Source organism: Mobula hypostoma, chromosome 1 (genome assembly GCF_963921235.1).
Source record: "Mobula hypostoma chromosome 1, sMobHyp1.1, whole genome shotgun sequence".
Taxonomy (NCBI): domain Eukaryota; kingdom Metazoa; phylum Chordata; class Chondrichthyes; order Myliobatiformes; family Myliobatidae; genus Mobula; species Mobula hypostoma.
In genome coordinates this window covers 128,950,986-128,964,118 of record NC_086097.1, presented here as the reverse complement: position 1 = coordinate 128,964,118, position 13,133 = coordinate 128,950,986, and the positions used below count along the sequence as shown (strand labels likewise).

The window sequence follows — 13,133 nt, the reverse complement described above, 5'->3', positions numbered from 1 at the left end:
CGACAAGACCCATCGTAGATTGGGGGACCACTTCCTCGAGCATCTCTGCTCCATTGTGAAAAGCAGAACTTCCTGGTAGCCAAACATTTTAATTCCAGTTCCCATTCCAGTACTGACAAGATGAGGCTACCCTCAGGGTGGAGGAGCAACACCTTATATTCCGTCTGGTTAGCCTCCAACCTGATGGCATGAATATCAATTTCTCTCCCCCTATCCTCTTCCTCTGTTCCTCACTCTGGCCTTTTACCTCTTCTCACCTGCATATCACTTCCCCCTGGATCCTCTCCTCCTTCCCTTTCTCCTATGGTCCACTCTCCTCTCCTGTCAGATTCCTTCTTCTCCAGCCCTTGTAACTTTCCCACCCAATTGCATCACCTATCACCTCCCAGCCAGCATCCTTCCCATTCCCCTACCTTTTTTTTTCTGGTGTCTTCTCCCTTTCTCCTCAGTCCTGATGAAGGGTCTCGGTTTGAAATGTCATTTATTTATTGATTTCCACAGATGCTGCCTGATCTGCTGAGTTCCTCCAGGATTTTGTGTGTGTTACCCTTTAAACTACTCAGGAATGCTCTAACAGTTGGCTAAGCCACACCCCACGTACCTACCTCTGAAGCTGCCAAGTTTGTTCAATGCTCCTCATTTCCCTAACATTTTGAAACATCTATTAAAATAAAAAAAATACAATTAGAACCATTTAAATTACTAAAAGAAGGCAAATGATTTTAAAAATTGAAACAAATTAGAGCAATCACAGTTAAAAATTGTAAGTTATTTTCTTTCCTTTATATTATGCAGGGCAGATCAAGTGTTACTAGCTTGACTGAGTTTTTCAAGGAAGTGACTAAAGTGATTGATGAAGATAGAATAGTGGGTGTTATCTACATGGATATTACTAAGACATTTGATGAAGTTCCTCATGGTAGGCTTCTCCTGGAGATTAAGATTCACGAGATCCAATGTGACATTAGATTCAGAATTGGCTTGTCCGTAGAAGATAGGGGGCAGTGATCGATGGCTTTCTGGCTGGAGATCTGTGACCGTAGTGTTCTGCAGGAATCCATACAAGGACCTCTGCTGTTTGAAGTATAAGTAAATGACCTGGACAAAAACATAGGTGCTGAAGGGTCTTGGCCCAAAATGTCAACTGTACTCTTCCCCATAGATGCTGCCTGGCCTGCTGAGTTCCTCCAGCAATTTTTCTGTGTTGCTTGGATTTCCAGCATCTACAGATTTTCTCTTGTTTGGATGGGTTGGTAGGTTTGCAGATGATATGAAAATTGGTGGTGTAGTAGATAACGTGGAAGACTGTCATAGGATACAGCGGGATATAGGTCAGTTGCAGTTATAGGCAGATGGAGTTTAATCTGGCCAAATGTGTTGTGCTGCACTTCGGGAGATTAAATATCAAGGGAAAGTAATGGCAGGACTCTTGAACAACATTGATGTACAGAGGGATCTGGTCCAAGTGCATGGTCCCGAAAGGTGTTCACACAAGTCAGTAGGGTGGTAAAGGCATATGGCGTGCTTTCCTTTATTAATTAAGACATTGAGTTCAAGAGTTAGGAAGTTATCTTGCAGCTTGATAAAACTTTCTTTAAGCAGGATCTAGAGTATTGCATTCAATTCCGGTCGCCCCATTATAGGAAGGATGTTGAGACTTTGGAGAGGGTCCAGAAGAGGTTCACCTGGATGCTGCTTGAATCAGAAAGCATTTGTTATGTGGAGAGGCTGGACAAACTATGGTTGTTTTATCTGGAGTGCTAATGGATGAGGGGACAACTGATAGAGGTTTATAACATTATGAGAAGCACAGACAGAGTTGACAGCTTCAAAATGTCTAAAACCAAAAGGCATGCATTTAAGGTCGGAGAGGGAGAGATTAAAGAAGATTTGTTTTGCACAGACAGTGGTGGGTGCCTGTAATGCCCTGCCAGTGGTGGCGGTGAAGGAAGAAATGATAGAGTTGTTTAGGTAGGCACATGAATGTGTAGAGAACGGACCATGGACCACGGACCATTTGCAGGCAAAAGAGATTAGGAATAATTAGATAAAAGTTGCTGGTGAATGCAGCAGGCCAGACAGCATCTCTAGGAAGAAAATAGGAAGTGCCTCTCACTATACCCCTTGCCCATCCTCTGGGTTCCTCCCCCCCCACCCCCTTTTCTTTCTCCCTAGGCCTCCTGTCCCATGATCCTCTCATATCCCTTTTGCCAATCAATTGTCCAACTCTTGGCTCCATCCCAACCCCCTCCTGTCTTCTCCTATCATTTTGGATTTCCCCCTCCCCCTCCCACTTTCAAATCTCTTACTAACTCTTCTTTCAGTTAGTCCTGACGAAGGGTCTTGGCCCGAAATAGGGACTGTACCTCTTCCTAGAGATGCTGCCTGGCCTGCTGCGTTCACCAGCAACTTTTATGTGTGTTGCTTGAAATTCCAGCATCTGCAGATTTCCTCGTGTTAGGAATAATTAGCTCAATTTGTTTGGCACAACATTGTGGGCAAAGGGTCTGTTTCTCTGTTGTACTGTTTTATGTTCCATTTCTTGCAGCCATACAGTGAATAGTGCAGACTATTATCTAAATGGGGAGAAGGTTCAGACATCAGAGGTACACAGGGACTTGGGAGTCCCCATGCAAGACTCCCAAAAGGTTAATTTACAGGTTGAGTCTCTGGTAAAGAAGGCAAATGTAATGGTGGCATTTATTTCAAGGCTAGTAGAATATAAAAGCAAGTAAATAATGCTGAGCCTTTATAAGACACTAGTCAGGCCCTACGGAGTATTGTCAACAGATTTTAGATTAGATTAGATTATGAGGACACACAGTCCTCTTTTATTGTCATTTAGTAATGCATGCATTAAGAAATGATACAATATTCCTCCAGTGTGATATCACAGAAACACAGGACAGACCAAGACTGAAAAACTAACAAAAACCACATAATTATAACATATAGTTACAACAGTACAACAATACCATAACTTGGTGAAGAACAGGCCATGGCACAGTAAAAAAGTTCAAAGTCTCTCGAAAGTCCCACATCTCACGCAGACAGGAGAAGGAAGAAAACTCTCCCTGCCATACCCGACCACAGTCCGGCTCTGAGTCATCCGCAAACTTTGAGTTCTGATCAGCCCTCCGACACCGAGTACCGAGCACCATCTCTGCCGAACGCTTCGACCTCAATCTTGGTCGCCAGCAGCAGGCAAAGCCGAGGATTTTGGGGCCTTCCCTCCAGAGATTCTCGTTCGCACAGTAGCAGCGGTAGCGAACCGGGCATTTCAGAAATTTCTCCAGATGTTCCCCTGCTTCTCACGTCTGTCTCCATCAAATCAGAATTGTGCACGGCATCCTGCTTATAAATACGATATCATTTCACCGGAGAGGCTACGCACGCTGCGTTGCGCCGCCATCTTCTCCTCCCGCCCCGTATCTCAGGAAGGATGTGTTGTCATTGGAGAGAGTCCAGGGGAGGTTCATGAGGTAATTCCAGGAATGAAGGGGTTAACATATGAGGAGCCTTTGGCATCCTTGGGCCTGTACTCACTGGAATTTAGAAGAAGGCTTGGGGATCTCATTGAAACCTACAGAATTGGCTATATTTAAGAGGGAGATAGATATGGCCCTTGTGGCTAAAGAGATCGGGGGTATGGAGAGAAGGCAGGTACAGGGTTCTGAGTTGGATGATCAGCCATGATCATACTGAATGGCTGTACAGGCTCGAAGGGCCGAATGGCCTACTCCTGCACCTATTTTCTATGTTTCTATGCTCCTATGTTGAAAGGACTAGATAGGGTGAATATGGAGAGGATGTTTCCTGTGGTGGGGGTATGCAGAACTGGAGGGCACAGCCTCAAAATTGAGGGGTGACCTTTTAGAATGGAGGTAAGGAGGAATTGTTTTTTGGTCAGAGAGTTGTGAATCAGTGGAATGCTGTGCCGCAGACTGCGGTGAAGGCCAAGTCTATGGGTATATTTAAAGCAGAAGCTGATTGCTTCCTAATTGGTCAGAGCCGCAAGGGATATGGTGAGAAGGCAGGCATATGGGGTTGAGTGGGATCTGGGATCAGCCATGATGGAATGACGGAACAGACTCAATGGGCTGAATGACCTAATTCTGCTTCTGTGTGTTATGGTCTTATAGTCTCATATTTAATTGGTATATATTAAGCTCTCAAAGGATTACAAGTGCTGAGGAATTTTTCCACCAGTGTGGAATCCTTTGGTGAAGGGTGACCAGGAAGTGATTAGTGGACATAGTCGGCAGGGTGACAACTTCCCCGTTTTTTTTGTGCAAGAGTCCCAAAAGTTGCAAGACCTGTTGTCATATCACACAATTTCTAGGCTGTTGCATTATTTGCGGGTTTCACTGAATCAGGCCACTGATCCGGAATGCTGATAGCATGCAGAAGACTGAGTCTGGACCACCATGTCACTTGTCCTTTGGCACATCAATAATTGTGTAGTCACTCAAGAACAACAATAAAGCAGATTAATTAAAATAAATTCCAAAGCCAGTTTAGAATGAGAGGTTCTAAAATCTTCCTCTTGTGCACCCTTTCTTGAAAAGAGCTAATCCAGGTAAAGCCATTGACGATGATTTATATTACTTATTGTTCCACCTGCCTATGCTTGCCATGATCTCCATCCTCAGTCTGCTAACTGTTCCAAATAACTTGTGAAGTTTTCAGTATTTCAAGATTTTTTGGACAGCAGGTAACTTCATTCATAGCCCTATTTTCCATTAATGATAGAACCTTTTCCTCACACCAGATCTGATTTGTCTTTGCATATCTCACTTGCATAATTCTTTTGTTATTCTAAAACAAGTCTCAACTCGATAATCTGATAGCAGGGACACACTGGGGTGCCACCATGATGGCATTAGTCTTGTTGCTTTACAGTTTGTTAATTATTTTGCAAAATTGCTTTTCTTTTATTAAATTAGTTAGGATTACTTTGTAATTCTTTTATTTAATATTATCCCAGATATAAAACAGCCTCTGAATCAAACCATGAGATTGTGAACTTTTGAAGCCAGATTGTTTTGAAATGGATAACGTTTCGTGGGCTTTATGATCTTTTGTGTAAGGCTGTATGACCATGTAACACATTTGATGTAGTGCTCCCAGTGAGACCCAAAGCAAAGTTTTATACAAGGTCAATGCCGTATGTTTTGCTTTACATTGAATCCACTCATGATGTGCCTTCTAATACCTTCCAACTACTAATTACTCTGGCCGTACATCTGAAAAGAATTTTGAAAATTAAAAGAAGATTGCTCAGTTTAGCATCTTTCCAAATAGTCATCAGCTTGTATACAGTAGAGAGTAGAAACACTGATTGTTCATTACCTGGGCACATAATATGGTATTTATCCAAAATCCAAGTGGAGGTCCTTAATCCCCCATTTCACTGAGATCTGTCTGCAGTGTATTCTCATCCACATGGTCATTACAAGTGAAACTTTGTATCAGCCACAAACCTGTTGATTAATCCATTCATAGAAGTCATCACTACAGAAAATCACATAACTCGTCCAGAATTAATTCCAAACATTAAGCATGCCCTTCTCGCTCATCCTGGTAACTTCATAAAAGCCTTATTTGTGCACAGACATGTTGAGGGCCTCTGATAAGACTTTCTCCAGCCAAGTGCTCATGAAAACAATTATTATTCCATCTGACTGCTTTTGATTGAAATAGGTTTCTTTCTATTGTTAGTCAACCAGAATGCAAATGACATCGACATGAGCATTCTTTCAGTCCAAATTCAATTCTAACAAACTCCTAAGCTGTGTGCCCCAGTTTGTTCAAGTATCCACAGAATGCAGCCATATCTTCTGGACCAGAATAATAGAATTGGAAGCAGGCACCACTTGCCCTTCCTCTCCACCATCTTGCAGATTTAGTGTCTCAGACAAAGCCAATGTTCTATGAGGAGCTTAATCAGACAATAAATCAATCCAGAGGCACACTATACTATACCTGCAGACCCAAATATTAAATACATGCTCGATTACCAGGGCACTAAGGCAGATCTGGTACCAGGTGCTGTAAGGTCACCAGAGACTAACCTATGGTTACATTTGTTTAAATTGGCAAAATTCAGATTAAACTCAAATTTAAATTTTATCTCTTCATTTGTAGGAAGTGAGATCGTCAATAAAGTCAACATTTAATGATCGTACCTAAATATACTAATTAACTGAATTTAGGGGAGCAGAGCTGGGCAGCTAGTATGAGCCTCTGCCTTGCCACGTGGCCAACCTGGGTTCAGCCCTGACCTCAGATGGTGTGTGTTTGTGTGTGTGTGTGTGTGTGTGTGTGTGTGTGTGTGTGTGTATGTATATATATATATATATATATATATAAAATGAGTCTACACGCGCTCCCTGTGTCCATATGACTTTCCTCTGCATACTCTGATTTCTTCCCACATCGCGCAGACGTGCAGGTTAGTAGATTTATTTGCAACTGTAAATCGCCCGTTGTGTGTCAGTGAGTAATGGAATCTTGGGGGAGCTGGTGAAAACGTGCAATGGGATTAATGTTGGATTAACACAAATGATTGGTTATTCATTAGCACAGTCTTGGTGGGCTCAAGTGCCTGTTTCTCTTTGATTCTGACTCTGAGATTACTCAGCTGCCCTGGTAGATGTAAACTTGGGTCTTTGGACCATTCATCACTCTGGATTACCACTTCAGTGATGTGCCTCCTATTCCACCAAACCCACCTTACCTTTATTTTGTGGAAGTCTAGGTTTGTGCATTCTGTATACGTTCATGCTCTGTCTTCAGCAATGGACAATTTCCCATTCAGCATCCCCTGAGATATTTTTTGCACTTGTTGCTTTGCACATTTTGTTTCTCTCTGTAATTCTGGCAGGTAAACAATTGGCTTTGGATTTGCAAGAATACTAAAATAGAATTGATGGTCTGTTACCCTACTTATTCCTGCACTTGCTCCTTAAGGTTTTTAATTCAGATAAGAATACTTGGCTATGGCATGGCTTTCTTTGATTGAAAACAAAAATGCTTTAGGGTATCTCAGACTGAAAGGAGCTACAGCATGAGGAAAACCAAATGGCAAGCAATATCATTATGTACTACTGCACAAAACAAATGAATAAAAAATGTGTTTCATGTTGGCCAGTTCAACATACCTTTTACTACAAAGTGATCATAGGTGATTCTGAAATCTCTGAAAGCACAAAATGATATATTACCGACTTCTGCATTTTGCTTCCTGGATTGTCTGCACAATATTGGTGTAAATACAAGAGATTCTGCAGATGCTGGAAATCCAGAGCAACACATACAAAATGCTGGAGGAACTCAGCAGGTCAGGCAGCATCTATGGAGAGGAATAAAAATTCAACGTTTCAGGCCGCGAGCCTTTATTAGGACTGGTAGGGAAGGGGGGAAGATAGCATATTAAAAAGGTGGGGGGAATGAAAAGAGGACAAGCTAGAAGGGCAAGAAGAGTTGAAGTAAGAAACTGGATAATTGGAAAAGGCAAAGGGCTGGAGAAGAAGGAACCTGATAGGAGAGGAAAGTGGACTATGGGAGAAAGGAAAGAAGTAGGGGAACCACAAGGAGGTGATAGGCAGATAAAGAGAAGATGTTCCTGGCCAGAGTGGGAAATAGAAGAGGGAAAGTGGTGGGGGGGGGGAGAAATACCAGAAAGAGTGATCATTTTTATTGCTTTCAGATTGGAGGTTTCCTAGACGGAATATCATGAGTCGCTCCTCCACTCTGAGAGTGACCTCGTTGTGGCAGAAGAGGAGGCCATGGACCAACATGTTGGGAAGGGAATAGGGATAAGATTTTAAATGTTTGGCCACTGGGAAATCCCACTTCTTGTGGCTAGAGCGGAGGTGCTCGACTGAGCGGTTCCCCAATTTATATCAGGTCTCATCAATGCACAGGAGGCTGTATCGGGAATCACTGGATACAGTAGACGACCCCAACAGATTCATAGGTGAGGTGTTGCCTCACCTGGAAGGACCGTTTGGGGCCCTGAATGGAGGTGAGGGAGGAGGTGAATGTTCAGGTGTAGCATTTCTGTTGCTTGCAGGGATACGTGCAAGGAGGGAGATAAGTGAGGAGAGACAAACAGACAAGGGAATATAGAGGGAGTGATCTCTGCTGAAAGCAAGGAGTGGGGGGTGGTGGTAAAATTGTTTGGCGTTAGGGTCCCTTTGAAGATGGCAGAAGTTGTAGATAATGGTATGTTGGATGCGGAGGCTCATGGCCTGGTTGTTGAGGACAAGATGAACTCTATCTCTGTTAAGGTGGTGGAAAGATGGTGTGAATGTGGATGTTCAAGAAATGGAGGAGATGCAATTGAGGGCAGCATCAATAGTGGAGGAAGGGAAACACCCTTTCTTTGAAAAAGGAGGACATTTCTGATGTCCTGGAAAGGAAAGGCTCATCCTGGGAATAGATATGGTGAAGACGAAGGAACTGAGAAAAGAGAATAGTGTTTTGTTTTTACAGAAGGTTGGGTGAAAAGAGGTATAGTCACAATAGCCGTGGGAATCAGAGGGATTATAAACGATGTTGATAGACAGTTTGTCTCCAGAGATTGAGAAAGGGGAGAGAGGTGTCAGAAATGGACCAGATGAATTAAGAGCAGGGTGGAAGCTGGAGGCAAAGTTGATGAAATTGAGAGCTCAGCATGGGTGCAGGAAGCAGCACCAATATATTGGTCTAACAATGCATTTCCTTTCAATGCAAAACTAACACTATTTTATTTAAGTCTCAATCATAAACCTTAGCAAGTCAAAGTGCTTTAGCAATTTTTAAATAACAAGCATTTAAAAACTTGGAAATGAACAGAGTTTAATCTCTAATAGGAAGTTTAATATCTGTCATAAAAGCAAGGAGGAAAGTGCTTGCACTTCTGCGGAACCTTCATGACAATACAGTGTGCAGACTGCATTAGAGCCAGTGATATACCATCACCATTGTAATACAGGAAATACAACAGCCTATCCTAGACAGAAAGCAAACACTGACAAAAATGGGATAAGAGAAAATTAGGTGAATACAGCACAGAAGCACTTTATAACCTGACCACTCCATGCTCTCATGTATCCATCCTCAAGCTGTTGTCTGTCTTTCACAGCTTTCAGTGTCACCCTGTACCCCCTTCTCCCTTATGCACCCATCTTGTCTCTCATGAACTGTGTGTTTCTATCCATAGGCTTCAACTATTCTATGTTGTAGTGAGTTCCATATTACTGTTCCTGTTTGGGTAAATATGTTTCCTCTAAATTCTCTGTCCTTTGTTCTCTTTCCCACATATGGACACATTTTCCCTGAATCCATTCATTAGAAAAAGGGTCTTGGAGCCGAAGTGTTACCTTCATACCACTCAATATACTCATGCTTTCTTGAAATGTGTACCATTGCATTCTTGGTATTACTCTTCTCTGCACCCTCTCGTTCCTCTGTATTCCTGTTATGTGGCAACCAGAGCTCAAAGGCACAAAGGACTGCAGTTGATGGCATCTGAAGTAGCACTGAAGGGTCTCAACCCGAAATGTAGACTGTCTACATAGAAGCTGCCTGAGCTCCTTCAACATCTTGTTTGCTGCTTCAAACTTTCAACAGCACTGGTTTTGCACAGAGTTAGCATAACTTCCCTGCCTCTTTAATGTCATTCTACTGTAGAAAAATCCTGTTGGTTGATTTGCTTTATATATTAATTCTGCTTTATTTGTGTTAGTTCAGAAAAGTAGGTAGAACCCCAATGCTTGGCTTTGAAATAATGCCTTTTGGTCCATTTTGAAAGGCAAACAGGACTTTGGTTCAATATATTATTCCAAGGACAATACTTTGTGTGATCCGTCCTCTCTTGAGTGTCTGGATTTTGTTCTCACATAGGGTTTTATATCTGACTCAGTGAGTGCTAAAAAAGTGGTGTTCATCCTAATGTACCATTACTAAGAACTATGAAATCAGTTCATGGTAACCGGTCATGAAAAATAATCTGCAGATATCATTAGATGTGATGGTGGGACATTCCAATGCGGGATCGAGAGCACGATATATTGGTTGCACATTGTTCTTTGTTTCCAAAATTTCCTTTTATCAACTGCAATCAAATTTTAAAAGTAGAGGATAATATGCACCCACAACTATACTGCACAATTCTATGAGACTTAAGAGTGAATGTTAGCACAATGCTATGAAAACATTGAAAACATCACTTCCTTTCCCTCTTAAGGGGTGAACTTGACTTAGCAAAAGTAGGGACCCTTATGGGCAAGAGCAAAAGAGTGAGCATAAATACAAAAGTAACAACTGTGGATCTTAAGAACCTGGAATAAAAACAGAAAGTGCTGGATGTTCTTTGTTGGTCGGACAGCATGAAGGGGGAGAAACAATGTTAACATCTTTTTTCAATGCCCCCTCATAGAATCATAGAAAAGTACAGCACAGAAGCAGGCTCTTCAGCCCATCTAGTCCATGCTGAACCATTTAAACTGCACCCGGACCATAGGCCACCATACCACTGCCATTCATGTACCTATCCAAACCTCTCTTAAAAGTTGAAGTTGAGCTTGCATGCACCACTTTCACTGGCAGCTTGTTTCACACTCCTCTGAGTGAACACGTTTCCCCTCAAGTTCCCCTTAAACTTTTCACTCTTCACCCTTAATCCATGACCCCTGCAAGGTGCAGTCCCGCCCAATCTCAGAGGAAATAGCCTGCTTGCTTTTAGCTGATCTATAAACGTCATAATTTTGTACAGATCTATCAGATCTCCCCTTAAACTTCTAACATCCCAAGGAATAAGGTCCTAACCTATTCAATCTTTCCTTATAACTTCGGTCCTCCAGTCCCAGCAACATCCTTGTAAATTTTTTCTTTACTCTTTTAACCTTATTTACATCCTTCCTGAAGGTAGGTGACCAAAACTGCACACAGTACTCCAAATTAGGCCTCGCCAACATCTTATACAACTTCAATATTACATCCCAACTCCTATACTCAGTACTTTGATTTATGAAGGCCAAATTGGCAAAGGTTTCCTTTATGATCCTATCTATTTGTGCCATCTCTTTCAATGAATTATAGATCTGTATTCCCAGATCCCTCTATTCTACCATGTTCCTCAGTGCCTTATCGTTCACTGTGTAAGACCCACACTGGTTGGTTCTACCAAAGTGCAACACCTCACACTTGTCTGTATTAAATTCCATCTGCCATTTTTCAGCCCATTTTCCCATCTTGTCCAGATCCTGCTGCAAGCTCCGATAGTCTTCCTCGCTGTCCACTACACTCCAATCTTCTTGTCATCTGGAAATTTGCTGATCCAGATTACCACATTATCATTCAGATAATGATATAGATGACAAACAGTAATGGATCCAGCACTAATCTTGGTGACATTCCACTAGTCACAGGCCTCCAGTCAAAGAGGCAACTATTTACTACCACTCTTTGACTTCTCCCACAAAGCCAGTGTCTAATCCAATTTACTACCTCATCTTGAACACCAAGTGACTGAACCTTCTTGACTAGCTTCCCATGCAGGACGGTTTCAATTATGAATGATTATGGATTGAAAAATTAACCCAGTTTCTCTCCTTGGCTTGCTTAGTACATCAAACACTTTTGTTTTTATTTCTTATAGATTCGAATCCAGACACTGAGAGTGTGCAAACTAATGGCCACTGTTAAATGCTGGCCATGGAAAAGAATGATTGAAATACAAAAGAGAAAGACTGGAAATAAAACATTTGCTTAAAGGTGTAAACGTTTTTCAGCCCTGTAAAACTCAGCCAAAACTGCAACGTTGTGACTGGATAATTGTAATTTCTTTTTTGTCCTATAATAAGTTACTTTCAGCAAATTTAAACTTGTCCTAACTCATACATAACTACTGAGATTGACATACAGTAGTGATCACCCACTCTTCCAGTTTTACCTTTCAGGATACTTGGACAAGAAAAACAGAGTTTAGAAACTATTGTTGTACATGTGAGCTTTTTGAGATGTCACATGATGTAGTATCAAGTCACATGATCCACTTCAAGAATATATCCAACCTGTGTCAGCATTCACTGCATAAGGGAGCAGTGTAGTGCATTCAGCTACTAAAACTTTTTCCACCGTTCAGTTAGATTTTGGAAGGCTTATGGCTTAACTCCTGTTACCCACCCTTGTTCAGTAATATATGCTTGTCCAATAAAAATCCAACTTCCTCAGTTTTGTAACCAGAACCAAATCTTCACTCCCAACATATTTTGAGATGGAGTGTGTTCCAGTTTTCCATGTAGCCACTGATCAATATTTTAGCACAATACCTCAATAAATTATCAGCACTAATTTATATGCTGCCTGCATGGTGGCAGTTTCAGTATTAAATACAAAATAAGGCAATGTGCATTTATTATTAAACAGAAGATATTCTAGCTTTACCATTACTGAATATTATAGAGTTAAGACAAACTATTATATGTATGTCACCGTCTCCTACTCATTTCTCTGCTTGAGCCTTCTTTTATTTATCAGCTTACTCTTCCTATTTCTTTCTCCCTCATATACTTATCTAACTTTCTCTCCGAGGAAGTTGGATTGTCCCCACAGAGAGCTGGCATTCACTCAGTTGGCCAACGGCTTCCCTTCTATTGGACCTATGATTCTATGAGCCAGTTGTACCTGTGCCAGGTTCTAAGTGGTCTGTGGATAACTAGGTTACTTTCGAATGATATTGTATTTATATTGAACTTTCTGTCAAGACTGATACAATATATACTGAGTAGTTATGTCCAGTAATTACTTGTCTCAAGAAAAATGGAAACTTCTGGCGATGTCAAGGAATTTTCATGCCAGTTCACTACTTTCAGTTGAATCATGTTTCTGTTGGTGAATTGCTATCTTATTTTGGCAAACAAAATTAACATTATGCCAAATGGACTAGGAACAATGTCAAGTATCTGCCAGTGAATTTGTTTTAGTGAGACAGATACTGAAGTACATTTCACCATTCTCAGTGTAGTGCTGCAGAAAGATACTGGTCACCACTTTAGTTGATATGTATGGGACATTGATGACAGTTATCAAAGGACAAGAGCTTTCCTGCCAGCTCCTAGTTGCTCCAAGGAACTTAAGACATA

At 41.5% G+C, this 13,133-nt stretch overlaps 1 protein-coding gene across 1 annotated transcript in view; it reads left to right on the top strand.

Annotated features, from left to right (window-relative positions):
* Nucleotides 1–13,133, top strand: part of ofcc1 (orofacial cleft 1 candidate 1) — a gene marked incomplete at its 5' end in the record, with an annotated part of 305,954 nt that overhangs the window by 162,831 nt on the left and 129,990 nt on the right. The window lies entirely within an intron of this gene.